Consider the following 22,236-nt stretch of genomic DNA (forward strand, 5'->3'; position numbering starts at 1 on the left):
TCATGCAATTTTAATGTTTCTGTGTCTTGTTTTATTGTGTTTTTATGTTCCTGTAAATCACTTTGAATTGCCTTGTGTCTGAATGGTGCCTTGCCCTGCCTTGCCTAGTCCAACCAACAAAGATATTCAGTTTGGCATAATAAAGGACCAAGAACACCCTCAAATAGTCACATTTAAGATAACTGAACCAGTGAATATTTACTGAAAAATGAATTAAAACAATAAATAATTTTTTTAAACTATTGCCAATTATTTTTCTCTGTTCACAGCTTTTCAAATGTGACAATTTGCTGCCTTTCCTCAACTTCAACAATTTAGTTAAAGTGCACATCACTTCTTGAAGCGTACTGACTTAAGTTCTCAACAGATAAACCAACAATTAAAATAAACTGGCTGCAGTCAAATGGACCTAACAACAGCACAGCACATCCGAGCAGCTCAGAGAGGAGCAGATTCAAAACTAAACATATACATGCATGCATAGTTCTTACATGAATGCAAGACAAGTGAAGATCAAGAAGATCATCACCATCAAAGCAACATATGCACACAGCTAGACGCTGTGCCATAGTACGAGATTTTCTTGCCTTTGCAGATGTTAGCAGAATCCCACAGGACTGACTTCAAAGAACATCGACAGAAGGTTCGTGCCTAAAGGTGTCAAATAACAGAAGTACAACCTCTTTCATCCTACTTAATATGATAACAGTTAACAGGTAACTTCTCATGCTCTGGGGATAGCCTCATCAGCACTTTTGGACAGCAAAACTGTGGAGCGTCTTTCTCTGTGATTACCGTGGCTCCTAATAGTCTGTCTCGCTGAAAGACCCTTTTCAATAGAGGTGAGACATGCCATCATTTCAGACATCCATTTTTACCCAAATGTCAGCAAGGCGGAGGAAGGCTGTCTGCACAAACAGATTTACTATGAGTGTACTGAGACACTCAAAGTAATCTTCCGTCCATCTACAAACAAGACTGTGTGTTGTTCTGCTTTTTGTGAATTCAGCATTGTGTGTTTGTTATTGCACCTGTCTTTATTTCATTGAAAGGTGAGAGCATATATCTACAAAGCGCTGTTTGAGGGTGTAGAATTGGTTTCTTATCTCATCAGGCACTTGTTAAGTTAAGAATATTGATAGCACTTGGGATGAAGGACTTCTTAAATACAATTTTATTTGCCAGAGGGACTCCGTAGCACCTCCCACAGCTCCAGAGTTCAAACAGGCTGAATAGAGGATGGGAGCTATCTGCCAGGATACTCCTCACTGTCTTCCTCGTCCTCTCTATAAACAGTTCAGTCCAGAGCTTTTGGGGTTTGCCAACTATTCTGCTTGCCACTGACACATCCTAGATAGTTTATTACTAGATCTACAGTTTAGGTGACTGTACCAGGCAGGAAAGTGAAAAGTTAAAACACTCTAAACAATAATTTTACACACACTTCTAAAATCTGTCAACTAACTCTGAGGCCACTGAATTTCCAAAGAAGAGAAAGACGCTGTGAGCATCCATTGAGAATATGTGGCTGGGTCAGCCTTCTGTAAAAAGGCCAATTAAGGCCATGTCATCCACACGCTTGAACAGTTTGCAATGCCTCTCATTGATCTTGAGTTTGTTAGCCAAGAGAGAGGGAATAGCACAGAGGAAAGTACACAGCCTTGTGGGTAGCGTGTGCTCACAGTGAGCATGTGTGACTTGCTCCCCCTGACATGATCCAGAAAACTCACCCTGTATTGATGCTGAGATCTGAATGAGCCTTTTCATGAGAGTGTGTGTCCTACAGGCTTACAGGCTATGGAATGTCTATCAAATGTATGCACTCTTTCATTTCATTCATTAAATGTAGGGATGTTCTTAGCAACAAGTTTCCTTGTCAATTAAACTGAATTTTAAATTAAGTCCAGTCATCTAGTCCAAATAGTTGTATATTGAATATCAATAATAAGTTTAACTCACTAGCATTTCTGGTGTTGACTCGTGACTGGATTTGCTACGTTTAATCGACAAGTTGCGTGCATCCCTAATTAAAATCACTACAACTGAAAAGGAGTAAAAGCTCAGTGAAGAAATTCAATCTGTGATTGATTCCCGCTTTTTGAAACTTATTTCTACAGTTTACTTTTATGTTTTTCTACTATGGTCCACAATTAAGATAAATCCTCAATGATGAGCATCTATACCATAGACACAGAAAATACTTGTCTCGCTCATTTAAACAATTGGAGACAGTTATCTTTTCAGAGGACCCTGGTAAATAACCCTGAAAGTAAGCATTCATTATCAAAGTTGTGTGCCTCAGGACAAAGGGTGAAGAAGCCAAGTGAGACAAAACAAGGTATGAACTGACCCTTTACTGACCAAGTTTACATTCAGACTTGTACTACCTTTAAATCTGTGGTGTAATATAACCAAATAGCATTCAATTGGTACACCACATAATCATTTTTAAACTCTACAATTGATACAAATGATGTGGACAAAACATTAAAAAGATGTCTTTGTCTTCTTCATTTACAGATTTTGTGCTCATTTCAAAAATTGGAGATGCATGACTCACACACTGCTCTCTGTCATTTGAATAACAGAAAAAGCCTACATTTTTAGCTTTCTTATGAAAACTCATTAAAAAGACCAGCTTAGGAACAAATGCAGCCAGATCTTGTCTGTAGGTTACAGCACAACCACAGATCACACACAATTAATAGTTGCCTTGACTACTGAGAAAAGCTCAATTTTGGAAATTCCAAATTTATTTGGAAGGAGCCCGAGGAGTTTCTGTCTCAGCTGACCGTGTCAATAAGTGAGGACAGCAGGCAATGAAGCAGCACCTCCCATGTAGAGACATTTACAGGCTATAACATCAACAACTACATGTCTAATAAAAAGACAAATACACAGCTGACATTTAACCATTAGTGAAGCTTGAAGTACATGTCATGAAATCCATGTCACATAATCTCCCGCAGCACATGTGTCCGCCTCTTTTGGCTGCTAGCACGCTGACTCCCTAAAGCACTGTAGCTAATACCATTAGCAATACTGAAAAACTAACAAGATAACTCCTGCTGAAGTTTCTTGAGGTCAAACACATTTTTACTCAGACTTAGTTCAAAAAGTCCACTGGTATTCCTTTTTTTATTTAAATAAAGGTTGTGACTTCACCAGTCCCATCGTTACTGGAGACAATGCAGTGTTTTTTTTTTCTTTTAATTTTACATATTAAGCAACGACAGTACAAAAGAAATGGACACAGCTTCTGGGTTTGACAAGGCATAAAATCAAGATGCTTTTTGAAAATGTAAAATCAAGACCAAAAATCACACAAAAAAGTCAAATCACAAACCTAGACAGCAGACATACTCAGCAGGATGATGTGTCCCTTTTTGTAGCTTGTTGTGGTTGAGGTGTGGTTAATGCAATATACTGTGAGGCATGCTGATATCGAAACATCATATTCAGCAAAGGAAAACAGTATTTCACTTGGCCAGGTCCCTCTTAATGAATCCATTTTGTACCTTTGCTGACATTTTGTCCATTTTGTTACACAGAGCTGCATACCCAAATGCAAACACACTCATGAACACTCAAAGATTTGCCTAAAGTGGTGTGTGACATAGGCTACACGTGTGAGAGAATTACCCAAAGAATGTTGCTCTAGGGTAAAAAACAAAAATGTAGATAAGACAAGTCAGTTTTGCGTTGGGTACGGGCAGATCTGACTGTGAACAACTGGTTTAAGGCAAAGTTTCAAGTGGGTTTTATAGCACATCCAGGGGGGGAGGATGGGACTCATTTGCAAGCCTGGTAGTAGTACAAAAACATCTGTGGAGATGTTTCACTTGAATTGTTACTTCAGTATCAATTCCCATGAAGTCTTCCTATGAATTCTACACAGTGCACTCTGGATTATTCACAGGATGACATAGGTCATTGTTTCTGGAGAGATACAAATGCCTTTATTCATTGCTGAACACTATATACAAATCCACTGCAGTGATGTGGTACCAACATTTTCTGACTTGGATATCTGAAAACAGGCAGAAATACGATGGGATTTGCCTACATCATATCAAACGTTTCTATTAGCGTGGAAATACGTTTCCCACAAAATTCAGCACGCAGTGCTACATTAAAACAGTGTTCGTTTTTAGCTGTTTGGCAAGTAGCCTTGGTGTGGTTAATGCTATATACTGTGAGGTATGCTGATATAGAAACATGATATTCAGCAGAGGAAGACAGTATTTCCATTTGGCCAGGTCCATCTTACTGAATCCATCTGTATTTTCCAACATTTTGTCCTTTTTGTTACACCAAGATGCATACACAAGTGCAATCACACTAACTCGCAAACTGTTGCGTGAGGAAACTTGTTCCAAGAAGATTTGCATAAAGTGGTGTGTGACATGGACAAGGTGTGTCTTAGTCAAAGGGGCTTTTAAGAATTACCCAAAGAATTTAGCTGTAGGGTGAAAAATTTTGTCTACCAGACATGTCGACGTTGTGTAGAATACACTGACTGTGAACAACTGGTTTACTGCAAAGTTTCATGTCAAACCCTTCCGGACACTCCAAGCTCACAGGCACAGCACCTGTACAACCGTGAACACAAAGTTACCCTCACATTCCAGTGGATTTAATCACCAGAATGAGGTTAGAAAGAGTTTATGTCTCCTCTATATTACTTTCATATGGACACAGGGAAGACCACAGAAACCACATAAAAGTCCATTAATAATATGTTCTGTTTTTAAGTCAGGCATTAACTAACAGAAAAGAAATTATAATGAAAAAAAAATACTTCCACATGGCAGCTCTTTCCTCAGATGAAGTTGCCCAAGCAGTTTTTATGGCATACACGTACGTATTCATTACTGAACACTATAAACCAAATTCTCCCCAAAAAACAAAATGTAATTGTGCGGTACCAAAACGTTCTGTTTTGGATATCTAAAAACAGCCCAAAACTTTACCAGATTTTATTTGCAGAAATCATATCAAACATTCCTATGGGAAAATGTTTTCAGCAAATTCAGCACACATTGCTTCATGAAAATAATATTTTGCACAGGCTGTGTGGGAAATTTAGGTCCTCACTTGTGAGTATTTGTTGCATCGGGAGCACCTGTTTCATGTTTCGGACTGTCATACATCCCAGGATTGCTTCCTCCACTGCGTTTCATGTCAAAACAAGAACACAATGTGTTTGGGATTATACCGAGTTACATTTCTGACTGCCCTGGTGTTTTTGTGTATGTGCAGCATGAAACCAATGGGGTTAGTCATAAGTGCAGTTGAAGATGGATGCGCAGCATATCCTTTTTGTTTCTGAAAGATGAAAAAAAAAAAAAGCATTCTGTTTGTATGATGCAACAATTCCAAATTTAGAAAAATTATTTTTGTAAATCTCCACAGTCCCTCAAATATTCTCTTGAACTCACCAGAGAAACGATGCGTTAAAGAAAGTGGCACACAAAGGACCAGCCATCCCATAACCGCCGCATTGCTATCATTAAGGCAAGTATGTGTCTGTCTGCATCTTTGAAGTTATTAATCTATAAAATGTTAAAACGTTAAAATGTTATTTTATTTGAATGGAAAGAATTCACATGACTATTTTTACCTCTGTGCACATTGACTTCATCAAACTGTTTGAGGGTAAAAAAACACAAGAGGCGAGATCAGATCCTGATATTGTTGAGATACTCTCCGAGGCTGCATGAGTGTAGAATGGAAAACTGCCATGGAGAAACATCAAAGCAGAAGATTAGCGATGTTTTCGTGCCAATTACCAGATTTGGAAATAAAGCGTGAGACATCTGGGTCCCCATATAATCTTGGTTTAATCAGATTTTTTCACTCCATGTAAACAGGAGGAATCGCAGATGTGCATCTTGTCACTGTTGGTCACGGCTCTACTACAATAAGCTAAATCATTAAACTCATATTTGTGTTTTTTTTCCATGTTCGAATAGTCAGAATGATTCTACCAAAAAATGTTAAAGGGACAGTTCAGTGTTTTCTTGTGACAAATGTCAATACGGGTTATTATCAATTATAGCCAAATGAAATGTGAATAAATCATACTCAGGCACGATAAGGTTCACACTTTCACCTGGATATGCTCCTCGGGTCACACGCAATTTAAAATTTACAGGTATAGATATAAAAAAAAATGTCACAAAATCTCAGATGTTAAACTGTTCAACTTGAAATTTAACTTAATTTGGCATCATCAAGAAAATGACTGGGGTAATTTACAAGAGAAAGATTAATAGGGTGGAACCCAGTTTAGGTGGAAAGAATGATTGTGTCTCTGTCAAATGAACTTCTTCGTCTGCCACATAGGCCCTGAAGCCTACTCTGGGCCTCCAGGAGATGATGTCATGGAGAAATGTCATATTTTCAGACCCTCTTGAAGCTGCATGAAGTCAAAGAGACTTTGCCCTCTAGTTTTAAGGCGATTGCTTGAAAATGTATCTGCAGCTTTTGAGTGGTGGTATCTGTGAAATTAGCAAAGTTAATGGAGTGTATTTAAGAATAAAGAGCTTCAAGAGTCATTCATGTATAAACCACTGCTGACTGTATAACAAATTTAACATAACATTATTTCAGATGCTTCTGGACAAAACTAATCACACTTACTTTAATTAATATGGCTGGTGGACAGCAATCAGGGAATAAACACTCTTTAAATCTATTTCTCTTGTATAATATTTGATGATTAAGCATGAAATTAGTTACAGGTTATCAATGCAGCCAGGCGATGTGAATAATGTCATTTTGACCATCAAAACTGATTTTCCATCACTCAGAGAGCATGATAAATAAACTTTAGAGTCTGCTTTTACAGTTTGTGTGTTCGAGGGAAGCATTATACTGATGGGAAAATATTGTTATGTCTTTCTATAGACATGTTAAAAGTATATGGTGCTAATTTACCAGTGAGCTACATTTTTTTATAATCTATTTTAAACATGACCATAATATCTTAAAACAGTGTTTCCTAATCCTGCTCCCAGAGGCCCACTGCCCTGCAGGTTTCAGGTGTTTCCCTGAAACATCTGAAACGTACAGAGCAGTGGGCCCCCAGGAACAGGTGTTGGAAACACTGTTTTAAGATATCATTATATCAACTAATGGTTTTTCTGTCACTTGTTACATTCTACAGCTTGTGATTTTTTTAACGTACATATGCCACATACTGTAGTAATATATTTTTATTGTAGCTTCTAAACAGTGAATTTTAGGTTCATAGTGACCAAAAGTCTTCCTGCCTGTTCATATATTGTATTCATAGATCACTCGCATCAGAAACTTCACATTCCCACTGTTCCTGCACAAGTTCTTCTTCATGATCTTCAAGACATCACTCAGGGAAATGGAGACAAGATGGAACAGGCAAAGACACGTGGATTCAACTATGGTTCGAAACTATGGTAATGAAGGCAATTATGTTATTTAAATAAATGACAAAAAGAGAATGCAGTGAGAACTATGCTGATAGATTCTTGAGCAAAGAATGTAACGTAACAACTGTAGTGGAGGTAAAATGACACGTTTCCTTGGGAGGCATTTGCATTTCTGCAGCTCTGCACGAGTTAGAATAAGATAAATGATCAGCACACTTCACATCAGGAAAATATAAAACTGTCTGTCACTATGATCAGGATACATAAAAATATAAGCAAGCGGAAAAACTGATGATACATGAAACAAGACAACAAAAATGAATGATCAGTGCTATTAGTCATACCAGTGTCTTACATTCTCCAGCTGCTTCACATATTAGTTAAGACTGTTTTTGCTTTCAACAGCTCCCAGCTAATTCCCCTCATAACTTCAATGAACCCATTATGTCCATTAATCATATTTCATGATCATGTTCCATGATTCACATGGATCATTTTTTGATCACAACATAACACAAATACAGAGAGAAGCTGTGGAAACTTGCTCAGCGCATTAACCTTCATTTTCAGAGAGTAAAACACTGTGGTGTGCGAGCCCTTAATGATAGCTGCTTTAGAGCATTAGATCAAATGTGCTTAATGGTCCATTGCACTACTTTGTTACTTATACCGAATCAGCTTCTGTGTGTGTGTTGGCCGTGCATGAGTGTGGGCCTATGTGTGTGTGTGTGTGTGTGTGTCGTCTGGCTGTAAGTATGCCTTTGCAACAATTATTTCCTTTGTTACGTAGTAGTTCTGTTATTCATTTTCATTTGTTCAGTTTATAGACTTTGTATATAAATCCATATCTTTTGGGCCCTTGCTGACAAAAAAATAAATTCTGCATATATCTGCTCTGAGCCAGATATAGTTTTTAAATTGGTAGAGTCCAGTGGAGAGATTTATCATTAATTTTAGCTTTGTCAAAATCTATTTCTGTGATGGAAGATAAACAAACTGAGTAGAATAAGACAGAAGGCCTCCTTTGCACAAAGCAGTCACTGACCATTTATTGTTCACCATTATGGCATCCCACCCATGCAGTACATCTGTTACTGGTAAAATTCAAACTATTAAAAATCTTAATTTCAAACTCCTGTGACTATAATTGGCAAGCTATGCTTAGCTGAAGTGCCATGATGAAGTATTAAAGTAGACAGTAGATAAAATAAAAACTATTACTATAGTGCAGCACAGTTCAAAAAGCCAACAGTCTTCTCAAGAGAGCTTTGGCTCTCTCTCAAATTTGGAACAGTGTTATGAGTCAGGGTTTTGCCTTTTTCACATAATACTCTTGAGACTGTGACTAAAATAAAGTTGGCCAAATAGTTTAAGGTCTTGAGGAATAAATGGGGCCTGCTTCTTGTAAACTGCTGGCACCTAAGGGGTTTCCCATTGTAACTATGTGCACATTTACCATTTGCAGGCTTAATACACTGTGTGAGCAGAAGCACTGCTTATTTAATGTAACGTGTTTGAGTTTTGTTCAAACCTGCAGATGAGATCCGAGTGTTTAGATGAGTGAGTCAGGGCACTGACGGTGTGTTGGCCACTCAAACTATTTGACATAGTTGAAGATGAAGTCACAACACAAAGTCAAATATCTGACTCATAACATTCTTAGTGTCAGTGTGAGAAAAAGCCATACCTCTCTTTCAAGGATTACAGACTGTTTGAACTGTGCTGTGGTGGAGAAACACTTTTTATGTAGCTATAAAAACAATCAAACTGTAGCCAGGGAGTGAGGCCACGGAGAGAAAAACACATGTTCTCACTTCATGCCCGGCAAATGTACATCAAATGGGTCTTCAAAATTATCATATCAAACCATATACAAGAACAGCTTTTAACTTATTTTTCTGTGTGGTCTAAACATATACAACGGTTTCTATACTGCCTTTGTGAATCAAAAGTCCCATTTGTGTAATACACTTAGAACATTTTTTTTTTCCAAAATAAAGATGCAGGAATCACACTTTATCAGTCCTGGAAGAGAAAATCTTTTTTGTTTCACTCTGTTGTAATATTGCACGTACAGGTCCAAAATACACACATGCATTAATGTATGGAAAGGTGTCAGAACAAGGGGCTTTCCTCAGGGGTATCATAGAGAGCCCACGAGGTGAAGTGGCACCTCTCCATCTACCAGTCCCCCCTCTGAAGACATCTCACAATTCACTAATGGTTTGTTAAATAACTGCACGTTTTTCAAACGAGCCGGCAAGCATCTGGTGGCTGGGCCTGAATCCACGGGGCCCAGCCAGGCCAAGCCCGAAGGAATAATGTGAAGGGGTTGTGTGCATGGCAAGATGGGTGACAGGCCGAAGCAGGGTGAGTTGGATCAGATGGCGGGGGAGGCTGCCTGACAGACCTAGTAAACCCAGACGTGTAGTGAGGTTGTGTTGTCTGGGAGATCTTCAACTCCCACCTCCAGAAGATTAATCATCTATCCCGGGGGAGGTTGGGGACTTCGAGTGGGCCATGTTCAACGCCTCTATTGCAGAGGCGGTTGCCAGGAGCTGTGGCCAGAAGGTCGTTAGTGCTGATCAGGGCAACGGCAACCTAAGAACCCACTGGTGGACACCAGCGGTGAGGGAGGCCGTCAAGCTGAAGAACAAGGTTTTTCGGTCCAGGTTGGATCGGGGGTCTCTTGAAGCAGCAGAGTCGTACCAGTGAACCAGAAGATTTGCGGCTTCAGGGGTCTTTGAGGTGAAAACCTGGGTGTGGGAGGACTTTCGGGTGGGCTCAAGGAAGTTCAGCAGCTCAGGAAGGGGAAGCAGAGCTTGGCTCGGGCTGAACCCGATCAGCACGTCCTCTGTGGAGGAGGCAGTCTGAAGACTCAGGGGAAGCCTCGCCCACATCCCTGGCAGAGGTCTCCGAGGTAGTTAAGAAGCTCCTTGGTGGTAAGGCCCCAGGGCTGTTCCTTCAACCAAATGAAAAACTAATGCTGGGATTTATAAACTTCAATTTTATGTACGTCTGAGTTAGACAGTAACATTTGATTAAATCAACACTAAAACAAGGAATATTTTATTATTCAGCAACCTATAATGAATACTGTGAATATAAAAGTTGATGAATGTAACCAACTGAATCATTAGTGAAACAGAAGTGAGCTTAAAAGGCGCCACAGAATATAGTGACAATAAAGAAATTTGCTGCAATCTAGCCATGGTCTTGCCATAATGACCTGGCAGTGCCACTCCAGCTATTCTTGAAGAGTACAAACTGCTGTTGTTGACCCAATGTTGATGTATTGCTTTTCACTGGCAGGGTCAGTGCAAAACAAGCCACAATAATGGGCTTTGGAATGAATAACAGGGCTGACTGTCTTTGTTTGAGTGTTTTCAAAATGATTTAGAGACACCCAAGTATAAAAGAGTTTCTAGGTCACCGCTAATTCAACACATAGCTGCCCATTTGGGAGCAGTCTTCTGCGAGATGAGAGAGCTCAGTGGGATTTTTTTTTACTGGAGCCAATTGTTTGATTGATTCCCATTCCTGCCCTAATGCAAAGTCAATGTGCAGTTTTATTCAGTGAAATAGGTAAAACAGTCATATGATTCAGTGAGGGAGAGACAAACGCATGTGCGTGGGAATGAATTTTCAGTGGGGGCGCCTGCCAGGATATGCTCACATGCATGAATTTATGAGAATTAGAAAAAAAGTGCAGTCAGCTAGCTAAATCTAGCCCCAACTGTGAAGGACACCTGATTGGGGAAGACTATCTGATGGGAGATCAAGATGGCTACAAGGATAATAGCTGTGCTGTATGTGTTGTATCGTGCTTTACTGTAGTGGATCATAACATTATCGGGTACGCGGTCCACAGATGCTCCGGTTCAAAATGAGACAGAACTGTTCTATAAATGTCAGGTTTGAGCTGTTCCAAAATGTGGCCTGCAACAGACTGTGTAAGGCTTGTTTTTAGCCTAGCCAAGTGCCAGAAAGGCTGTTTGCTCTGTGACATCAAACTGAAGCAGTTGTTGATTGCGGCCCCTACCAATTGGTTAATAGGAGTGAGGAGACAGTTGTCAGACAGTAAGTCAATAAAATAGGTTTTTCAAAAATATGTTTTACTCCACCATGGGGCATTTATTAACTGCAGAAATTTCATATTTCAAAAATATGGCCTCATTGTTCGTGTGGAGTCTTGCCTATTTTGTCATGGTTAGGAAGGGGTCAGAGACTTAGACTGAACCAAGCTTTCAAATCAAAGCAGGCACACAAGCTAATTATTACAATATGTGTATTGTTGGGGAACTCACCTGTCTTTAATCAAAAACCAGAAAGAGCCCATAAAAGCCCACTTTAGCTTTTTGTTAGAACACTGAAAACAGTGCATTGCAAAGTGACGCCTGACGGGACTGTTGCCCCTTTTCATCCCTCTGGAGTTTGCAGGCCTGGTGCATGCATGTCAGTGTGATCTTCTACATGTAGCCCTGATTAAGCTACTGTTGTTTTCTCCATTGGAAACCAGCAAGCTGTACTAAGTAGATAATGACAACATCTGAGAGGTGCTGCATGAAAGCATATTGGATTCCTCTGAATTTAGTTTGCTGGACCATTTGTTTATGTGACCCAGACAGGGTCAATGTGTGCTAGCTGTCAATGAATGCATTGCCTGTGTTTGTGGTAGTGTGTCTGTTTGTGGAGCTGCTCGGCCTCTGACTGAACTCACACCTCACCTGTGACACCAGTTCTGTCTGTTATTTCCCTCCAGTCTCTCTCCTTTTTCCTCTCATTTCTATACATTAATTATGCAACTCAGAAAGCTGCAGCACAAGTGCGACCTTTTTGCTCAAGTTGGAAAATTTTGAGCTTGCATGGACTTTGCACTGCCCCAGGTGAATTCCGCTTTAATTGCATCTTTACAGTGAAAGATGTAAGGCTGGTTTTGCCTCCTGGCTTATGAGCCAATAGCCAGAGACAGGAAGGACATCAGCAAACTGTGTGCACATGAGTAACTGCTGGAGCCTCAGCCTATTCCAGTGCCTTCCTCTCTAATCTGTTTCTGTTCTCTTCCTCCCAGGAAATAAATGCAATTTGTTTAAAGTTTATTTCATCTGTAGTTTTGTTTTTTGTCACTGTTTTTATGACATTACAGTAACATTACCACAACAGCAAATTCAAAGTTTGTACACATGTACAAGTTCAAATTGTACACATTGATTTGTGTCGGTGTATTATGTTAATACAAGTAATTTTTTTTGTTTTTTGTAATTAACATTACACACATTTTGTTCAAAAACTTGCTGTTCAAAACCAGCTAGAAAGTCTCTTCTTGGAGCCAAATCTTAAGGCTCTCTTTGTAACAGTGATGAAATAGCCAAGGCTAATCAGGGTAGCCTTGGCTATTATGGGAAACTAATACTGTACCATATGTTTGAAAATGACCTAAATTTAACATTGCCCTAAGTAACTAATTATTTCATCATCAACTTATTTACGGAGGACCAACGTTACGGTACAGTGAATAACTACTAAGATACTACTATGGTTGCAAAAATATTTTGACTGTGATGACTGCACCTGCTGCCACACAACAGATTTAAATGTCTGTAACCCTCCTGCACTCAAATGGTTGTACAATAGTTGTAGTGCGCACATTTAGTAAACTTGTCATTGACTCATTTAGTCAAAACATCAAGTTATTTGGAGTTAAGTTCACCTGAGTCTTTGTCAGACTGTGTGTCTAATCAGACATTATATGTATATTCCCCTCTGTATTCAGTTTGTTAAGCCACTTGGGGCGGCTGTGGCTCAGAGGTACAGTGGCTCATCCATCTAATGGAAGGTCGGCAGTTCGATCTCCTCGAAGTGTCTAACTGTGTGAATGTGTGTGAAGGAATAGTCTCCTCCAATTTAGCTTCCTCCTGTGTGAATGAGGATGTAATGTAAAAGCACTTTGAGTGGTTGAAATGACTAGAAAGGTGCTACAAAATATCACAGCCAACAATGCTAACAATGGTCACATCCTGCAAGAAGGTGGAAGATGGAAATCTCTGTAATCTCTGGAAGACAGATGGGGACAAATTACATGCTGCAGATGGTTCACACGTCCACAATCCAGATTTATTACATATTTATAATCTTTTAACCTAGGGAGGACTAGGCACCTCAGCAAAGAGGATTCATAACAGATGGCTGGACAATGAAATTTATGCCTTGCCTTAATCATGTGATAGTTATACAATCTGGCTGTTTTTACAGTTGTAGCAGCTGATTCACAAGTCTGCTCAATTCTCGATCATTACATTTAATTTACCCTTCCCAGAGGTTTTTCTACACAAAACTCAACCGATGTACCTCTGATGTCAAACTTTACCTTGTGATTTAAGAACATTTAAAAGCAGAAACGTTGAGGATGCAAGAAAGCAGGGATGACAGAGGCAACATAAATGGCAGGAGCAGCATTTATGCACAGGAGAATAGCAGTAAACGTTACACAGCAGTTTGCATGTAGTGGATGTTTGCTAGTGTGTAATAACGACTGGCAATTCACCCCAAACAAAGTTAACTTTGCTGTGTTTGCACACCAGCTGTCACTGAACAATAACGTGACAGAAGGTGAATAAAACGTGACAAAGAATGAGAGAAAAGCAGAAAAAGGGGGCAACTAGCTGATGAACACTGTGGAGCGTTTAGCTGTTAAAGAGACAGAAGCTAAAAGGAGAGTGAATACAAGATACAAGGTTAATTTATAATGTCACTGCAAGTTGCCATGCATTAGTGAAGAAAATTATTTAATTCATCACACAAACACGACCCTGTGTGCTGGAAATATAGATAATCAACTGTGTCTTTACAAGTTCTCTATATCAGCTTTAGAAGATGACATTTTAAGATCGAGCAACATCTGATGAAGGCAGAGCTAATTTTAAGTTTTATATAGCATTTGAGGGTTTAAGTTATAAGACTATTGCATTTGATGAAATGTTAACGTATATCAGATTTTGTTCATCTTACATGTAGAGAAGTAGGAATGCTACCTCTGCTTCTTCACAGCACTAAATAGAAATATTAAAGTAAAGTACCTCAGCACACCACTTGAGTAATACTCACAACATTCGACCACTTTACCATAATCAGAATCATTTCATCAACAATTCCTTTCCAGGAATTTGTCTGACCTAATCTGTAAAGGAATGCGATATGGTCAAATGTAGGACAACGAAGTCGAGTAGGTGAGGGCCTTTTCTGTAACGTCCTGCAGAATGTGAACTAATTAAAGACTAACAATGGCAGACAATGGTTTCATTTCTGTTATTAGGAAGATATGTTGTTTACTTAACCATCCACTGAACATTTAATCCAATAATTACAAAGACTATTCATTTCCACAGGCACATGACTTAACTGCATTAAGCTTTGCTAAAATATCCAGTTCACATGACAGGAATCAAACGCTGCATTCAGTGCAAGGTAGGATGCTGGCACAGTGATAAATCTCCATCACGGAAGTGGGAAATGCTTTTGGAAACAGCAGTAGTCATTTTGTTTGCTTTGGTTACTTGGAGTAAAAAAGATCTAAAAAATCTAAGGAAGAAAATAAACCTTTCTGAACTCCTGATATAAATCTTAGGCAACAAAGACTTCTCCATGCCAGTGGCTTACAGCACACCGAGCTGTGGCTACTTTGAAAATGCACTGAAGGGTAAAAATAAACTGGACACAAGATTAGAATTAGAATTTTCAGTGTTGTGGCTTGTGGAAATTTAAAAAAAACACCATGCATGCAGTGTAATCGTACAAAACTAACTTTCCATGGCATCTACTGCATTGAGGATTGAGTTTTTTAATGTTGTTGGAGAGGAGAAAGGAATACACCCTCCAAAACATATCAAATCATGATTTGATATATACATAATCAGTTTTGCGAAAACTGAAAAATATAAAAATATAAAACACTGAAATTGGATAGAAATACATCTTTATTTGATTTTTTAGTTCAACTAGAGTTAGTTCCAGTGACTTTAGGTAAACTAGAAGTCCAGACCACAATTGTTCCAGCTACTTTGGTCTTGAATGTCGACTTTGGAGCAGGTATTAAACCACCACCTGCTAATGTAAGACTGCTTTTGGGCTTGAGGAGAGCTGAAACAATACTATGGAAGAGTGATGTTGAGATGTGAAAATAAACAGGAAGTCTGCAAATAATGGTGTTTATTATTGACTCATGAACAAGTATTTTATGGTATGTGAATTTTATTCTTCAACTTACACTTGTAAAGTAATTGAAAAGCAGTAAATCCATTTTGCGACATAGTAATGTGATCTTGAGCATCTTGAGAAAATGTATGACTGCTGTTTGCTTTCAAGCCTTCTAGCTTTTGTATTGTGCACATTTTGCACATTTTGCATTTGTTTAAAAGTGGTCGACAGTGTAGGCACGTTTAATTCATGGATGTTTATGCACACTATATGACTAAAATGTGTGGACACCTGAACATTACACCCATATGTGATTGCTGATCTCATTCCAAAATCATGGACTTTAATCTGCTGCTACAATAGCCTAGACTCTTCTGGGAATTCTTCCTACAAGAGTTTGGAACTAGGCTTTACAAATTTTCATGGATATCTTAATTATAATGACTCAAACTGTGGGTCTTCATGGGCTGATAAGCTTGTGTATTAAGCACTTTAACATTGTTATTTCATTAACTCTATTGCCTCATTAGTAAACAGCTAACATCACTTAATTGTATTCCTCACCTAATGACTAAATGCACGTAAGTAATTGTATTTAACAAATCCAACTTTAATTGGAGTTCGTAATGACTTACATATAAGTGGAATGGCTTTAATGCTCTATAAATAAGAAGAACTGTACAAACTATGCGTGTGAAATAAGGGTTGTGACATTTAAATGCAGGTTACAGACTCGTGTCTACTGTGCCTGATATCTAAGTGCACTGTTGTCTCTGAAGTTTATCACTAAAGGCGCCATGCCCAGAGGAAGACAGGAATAAAAACCAACCTTTCCAAATAAGATTCTCAAGATTTTATGACCTTCATGAATCAACCCATTGCTTAAAGTCAAACTGACACATCCTATTTGGAATAACATGACATGACATGGCAAGTATGCATGCCTTCATTTCCAACTCAACTGAGCTTTGCAGAGGTGGTCTTAAACTGTAAAAAAGTGTGGGTATACTGCAACCTGCTCCACAGAAATCCTTCCTTAATCCCAGATTTCAAATATGTGCAAGATAGATAGAAGTCCCTCTCAATGCCAAACATTTTGTTTTGTCTTAGTTTCTCAAAACACATAACAAGAAGGATATTATTCAAAAATGGAGCACATGTTTGATTTTTTATTACAAATGAAATCTGGAATAAATTATTGATCTTGTTGCATTTTCAAATGACAAATGGGAGGATGCCACATCTGAGCTGTATTAAGACAAGCAGATTTTCTCAGAGTCCTATTTCTACATTTTTGAGACTGAATATTGAATATTGATTTTGACCTGTTTTTCACTCGCACTTGGTCAATCAGGCTTACGGCCTTGACCAACAATAGCCATGTTCCACTGCAGGAACTCAACCAATCATGCTCACACTGTCTCAAGTTTCGTGTTTATTTATTCTGCTCTCCCTCTACTTTTTGGATAAATTCCTGGAGATGACAGTGAATGCAAGTTTCCAGGTACTTTCAGGGGTCGTCAGCAGTGCTGTCGATTGTTAATCTGGTTAACCAGATTGTCATATGACATATATCTCATCATGTTACTGTATCGAGCAGAGGAATTTAAAAAAGGACATTTCCTGTTGGACAAATTATGTTGCTGGGCATTGAATCAGTAGTTAGTAAACAAATCTAAGCTAATTGGCTATTGGCAGCAACTTTGCATCTAATTCTGGGCAAGGAAATGAAGCAAATCAAACTTGCGTGAGGTGAGGTAAGGTCAGTTAAAGCTGAGCTTTAGTGGCAGAATCATAGTACTGGCTTGCTTGGTCTGTGGAGGTTTGCCAGTCAATAAAAATTGGACTCTTCCTTTTTACAGAAGAAGTGAGGTCCCATTCCCATTCATAAAAATCAAAAGAATACACTCCAAACACAATAAACATGATATTTATATAGCACTTTTCTAAAAGTAACAGTTTTATAGCAATAAAATAGCACTGCCAGGTCAGGTTCAGGTGAAATACACAAAGGAACATCAAAATTGACATGAAGCAATTTTAGAGATTTACCACCCCACAAAATCAGTGCTTCTCATACCTGTAGGTAAATTGTTCTGAAGATTAGGGACTCAGGCCACAAATGTTCTCATTCATTTGGAGTTGACCTTGGAACCGGAAACACTGCCTACAGACTAAAGACTGTGTCTCTACTTAAGGCGATCTGGCAGCTTTTGTCAGACTTCTGATACAGTTCCTTTACTTGTATGTGTTGGAGTATTGTCTGTATGTGTTTAATGTCTGTGAGTTCCTGACAGTCTTTGCAGGGGTGTTGTTGTACATTTAATGTAAAGCAAACTGAGTTGACTGGAAAAATTTGTTATAAATAGAAAATTGCCAGATGTCAAATATGTATTACCTTTTAACACTGCTACATGGTTAAAAGGTTAAAACAATGAACTATTATTAATCACAGCTGCTAATAAAATATCTCAAATAAATACACAAGTAAATCACAAAAGAGTCCACCAGGGGAAGCTCTAAAAACTTTCATTTGTTTATCCAACAAGAATGTGTAAGTCATTACATTAGTTTATAATGACTTACACATACTTGTTGGATATACACTGGCACACAAGCCAATTCAGCTGCTGCCAGTACAGCTAGTATACTTAATAGCAGCCCATAAAATTCTACATCTTTTCCTTGACAAATGTATAAAGTATTCAATACATCCAACCCCAGCTGCACGCTATGCATAATAGACGATCAATTTCAATCAATATGGCAATTAATACCTGCTTGATAATTCTCAAATTATATACATACAAAACATTTATCAGATGAGTTTATAAAGAAATACACAAACTTGTTTACCGACCATTCCAGTTGCTGCCATTAGCACCAGTTTACAGTAAATAGAAGTCTGAATACTTCCTTAAAATACTGCTCATTATAACTTGATCATCTTGAGTAACTTTCTAACCTTACGGAATCACCAAGTCAGTAAATGAAGGTTTTTTCCACAAGGTAATCAAACTAATTCAAGACGCGGCATTGGTTATTCATTTTCTCTGATGGACTGGTTTTATCAAGATTTTCAGAAGACTTCAGCAAATGAAGACAAAAGACCCAGTGAGATCTTCACATCTTTTGTTCTCTCTCAATATAGTATCTTTCACTCACACTTGGTGTAATCAGGCCACTGAAGGCGCTCACACTTTTCACTTCAACCAATCAGAATTCAGCATGACCTCTCTACTGCTGTGAGCTGCCAGTTCACTGCCAGGACACCTCCACCTCATTCACCTAAATGACATTTTCATCAAAACCAGCTGTCCAAACAGTTGTCCTCCAATAAGCACAACAGGGATTCCACTATAATCACCCAAGAGTTCTGACATACCCCTACAATGTTTCCTAAGAGTATAGTGGAGATGCCTCATTGAGAAAAGCTCCAAACTGTACAAAAGACAGTTGAAGGAATACTATAGACATGAACTGGAAAAGCTGACTGACCTCCGCAATGACATCAACTTCGAAACGATACCATTCTTTTCCTTAGGCCTTGCTTTTTCTAGGAATGTCGCTGAGATGACCCCAGCCAGTCATCTGTCATGTTTGACTTATCCTGCTCTGTTTCTCATATTATGTTACTCTTTCCTGTCATTGCAGATCCCGCCACTCCCTCCGGCCTGTAATTACCCCTCTTCCCCATTCATCTCACCTGAGCTTGCCGCATCTATCTACTCACCTGCATCCCATTCCCACATTAGTCGCTCAGTACTTAAAGTGGTCCAGTTTTCTCTCCCCAATCATCTGGTGCAGTGCTTCCCAAACCTGGGTGTGGTTTTAGATGCTTCCCTGCTTCAACACCATGTCTGAAGATGTCACATGGTGGTAGTAAATGTTCATGGGAGCATTATTCAGAGTGTGGACTCCATCTTTATATTTTTCATATTATTCCAGCACCTACAATTTATTGTGTTTGGATGTGCAAGCCTCCACATTGTTCATTATGCCCAACACTCAGATTAGCTTTCAACGCTAGCAGCATCAGAATGAGCAAAGGGGTAAAGGAGGCGTAAATCACCGTGAATCCTGGTTTCATGAAAAGATGAATTAGTCCAAATCACAGACTAGATTTTCTATGCACACGTATTTAATCTGCTCTCTCAAAATCAACAAACAAGAAAGTGACTCATTATCTCAATCAGTCTTACTCTTATTTTAGAGAACACAGCTCAGATTACTTTTACAAAAAAGAAAGAATTCATGCTCTCCATGTGTTTTTTTCGTGAGGCGAAGAGGTCGACAAATGTGGCTGACACATGTCCCATATTGCACAGGGTCAGAAAGTCCAAATTTTTTGTCTGGGAAGCAAAGCATCTGCTGTGAAATACTTACCTGTTCAGCCACAGTTAATCTGGTTTCTTTTATATTTCAGTTATCAAAACAAATACTGAACAATGTTTTCTTGTCTTGTTTTGGGCCAAACAGTTGCTTCATTAGTTTGGCTCCTGTTCATGTTTATTGTAGACAAAAGGAGCTCATAAAGCTTTGATTAATTCATACCCGAGGCACAGCAATACAAAAATATCTGGGCAGTACACAGGCCACACTGTCATGTTTTCATTGGGACTACTGTTTTCCTCCTACAAACACTAGTTGTCCTTTAATGAACATCGAAACATTCATTAACATTTTTGGCACATGAAGGAGTATTAATCCTCCATAGTTGTAGCTGCACCTAGATCTGTACTGAGTAATTAAATAAATGAAATGAAAATGTTTTTCAAGGGCATCTACGAAGGAGTTTCTTTTCTTGCCCTATATTTGTTTATTTAGTAACGCACAGCAGCTGGTGGAGGACCAGGTATATGCCAGAGGAGGTAGTTGGGGGATTGTAAATTATTTCCTTAGGAATGCCTATGGACCCCCGGGCATCCCTGGGACAACAATGTGAAGGTGTCAGAGAAAGCTTCTAGATGGCTCTGGCTTGAAAGGAGTGACCAGAGGTGTAAGTTGAATTTGGAAGTAGAGCTCATTGTACAGTGGTCTGTGCATAGGCCTTACAGTCTTCCCACCTTAAAATAATGCAATTTGATTTTCTGAAAAAGAGAGGAATTCTCAGACCCATTTTTGTTGAAACTGCCACCTTGGGGACCTAACCTTGAATCTTCATATATCAAAGAGTTATGATGGACAAAGAACACCCGCTTCTCTTCCCCCCTTCCCCTGATGCACAATGGTTCCTATCTAACAGCTAATGGTTGTAATCTTCACACCAGTGAGCAGGGGCAGTGTTAGCAATTTGAAGCCCTTGGCAAAGACAATGTGAGGCCTTTCTCCATTTTGGTTAACACAATCATAGCTTATGAATGAAAACTATTTGGAGGCCACTTAAAGCCACAGAACAAAAGGAAAGACCCACAATGAGTACACACTGAATATCCTCAAATGACCTTTATTCAGTGAGAAGACAATATAGCAAGAAAACGACTATCAGTATATATTCTTTAATTCTTTCAAGACAAAAGTGTGGTACATACTTTTTGATAAAGCATTAGAACACATTCTGATGGTGATCTGTTTCAGCCTTCCTTTGACAACCCAGTACACCTCTGATGAGAAGGGAAAGATAAAGGGCATGCTCACATACTGCTCATGCTCAAACATTAAGAATTTTCCACTACTTACAATATTCACACACACACTTAGCTCTTAGCTATCTACTAGAACTATTCTACTCATTAATGTTCAGTGACATTGGTCTTCAGAGGTGCAAAATGAATGAAGGGTGATGATTTAAAGACAGAGTGAAGGGATGCTGTGTACTCACCCACGCCACAGATCACAGGCAGCAGGGGTGGCTGGTGGGTCACGGGAGTCGGAATGCTGAGATCTCTTGTTTGAAACATCTGGAAAGAGAAAGTAGACGTGATAGATAGATACAAAGAGAAAGGGGCGAGTGAATAATTGAAGGAGGAAAGGGATCATATTCAACGGAAATTACCTCGATGAATAATTAGAACAATTTGAAGTGTAAAACTATCTTGTGTAAAGGTTTGGGTAGTGAGTGAAAGACCGGGATCATGGATACAAGTGATTGTGGATACCCAGGGTGTCTGCGTTCAGCTTTAGAGATACGGTGAGGAGCTTGGACATCCGGAGTAAAGTTGAGGAGCCATCCGAGCCATCCTAGGCTCCAGCCCGTGGAGGCACAATCAACAGGGGGGGAGACCTCAGGGAGGAACCCAGACATGGTTGGAGGGATAATTTATCTAATCTGGCCTGGGAATGCCTCTGGATCCCCCAAGAGATAGGACATGTTGCTGGGGGGAGTAATGTCTGGAGTGCCCTTCATAGCCTGCTGTCACCAAGACCCGGCTTTGGATGAGTGGAGGAAAATGGATAGATGGATGATGATTAGAACCACCACAATAATTTAAGACAGGCCTGGGTCTCATATTACATTTTATGATTCCACGTCTTGATTAGTTTTTGTGATTTAACATTATGGAATGACTAAGATTCCTTAAGGTAATCAGAAAGTCCATATTTTTTGTCCATGAACCAAACTAACATGCACACAGTCAGTCAAAATGTCTATAAGAGCAAAAACTAAATAAGAATGGAAATTTATTCATGT

The sequence above is a fragment of the Pempheris klunzingeri genome, chromosome 5 (assembly GCF_042242105.1).
Source record: "Pempheris klunzingeri isolate RE-2024b chromosome 5, fPemKlu1.hap1, whole genome shotgun sequence".
NCBI classification, from domain to species: domain Eukaryota; kingdom Metazoa; phylum Chordata; class Actinopteri; order Acropomatiformes; family Pempheridae; genus Pempheris; species Pempheris klunzingeri.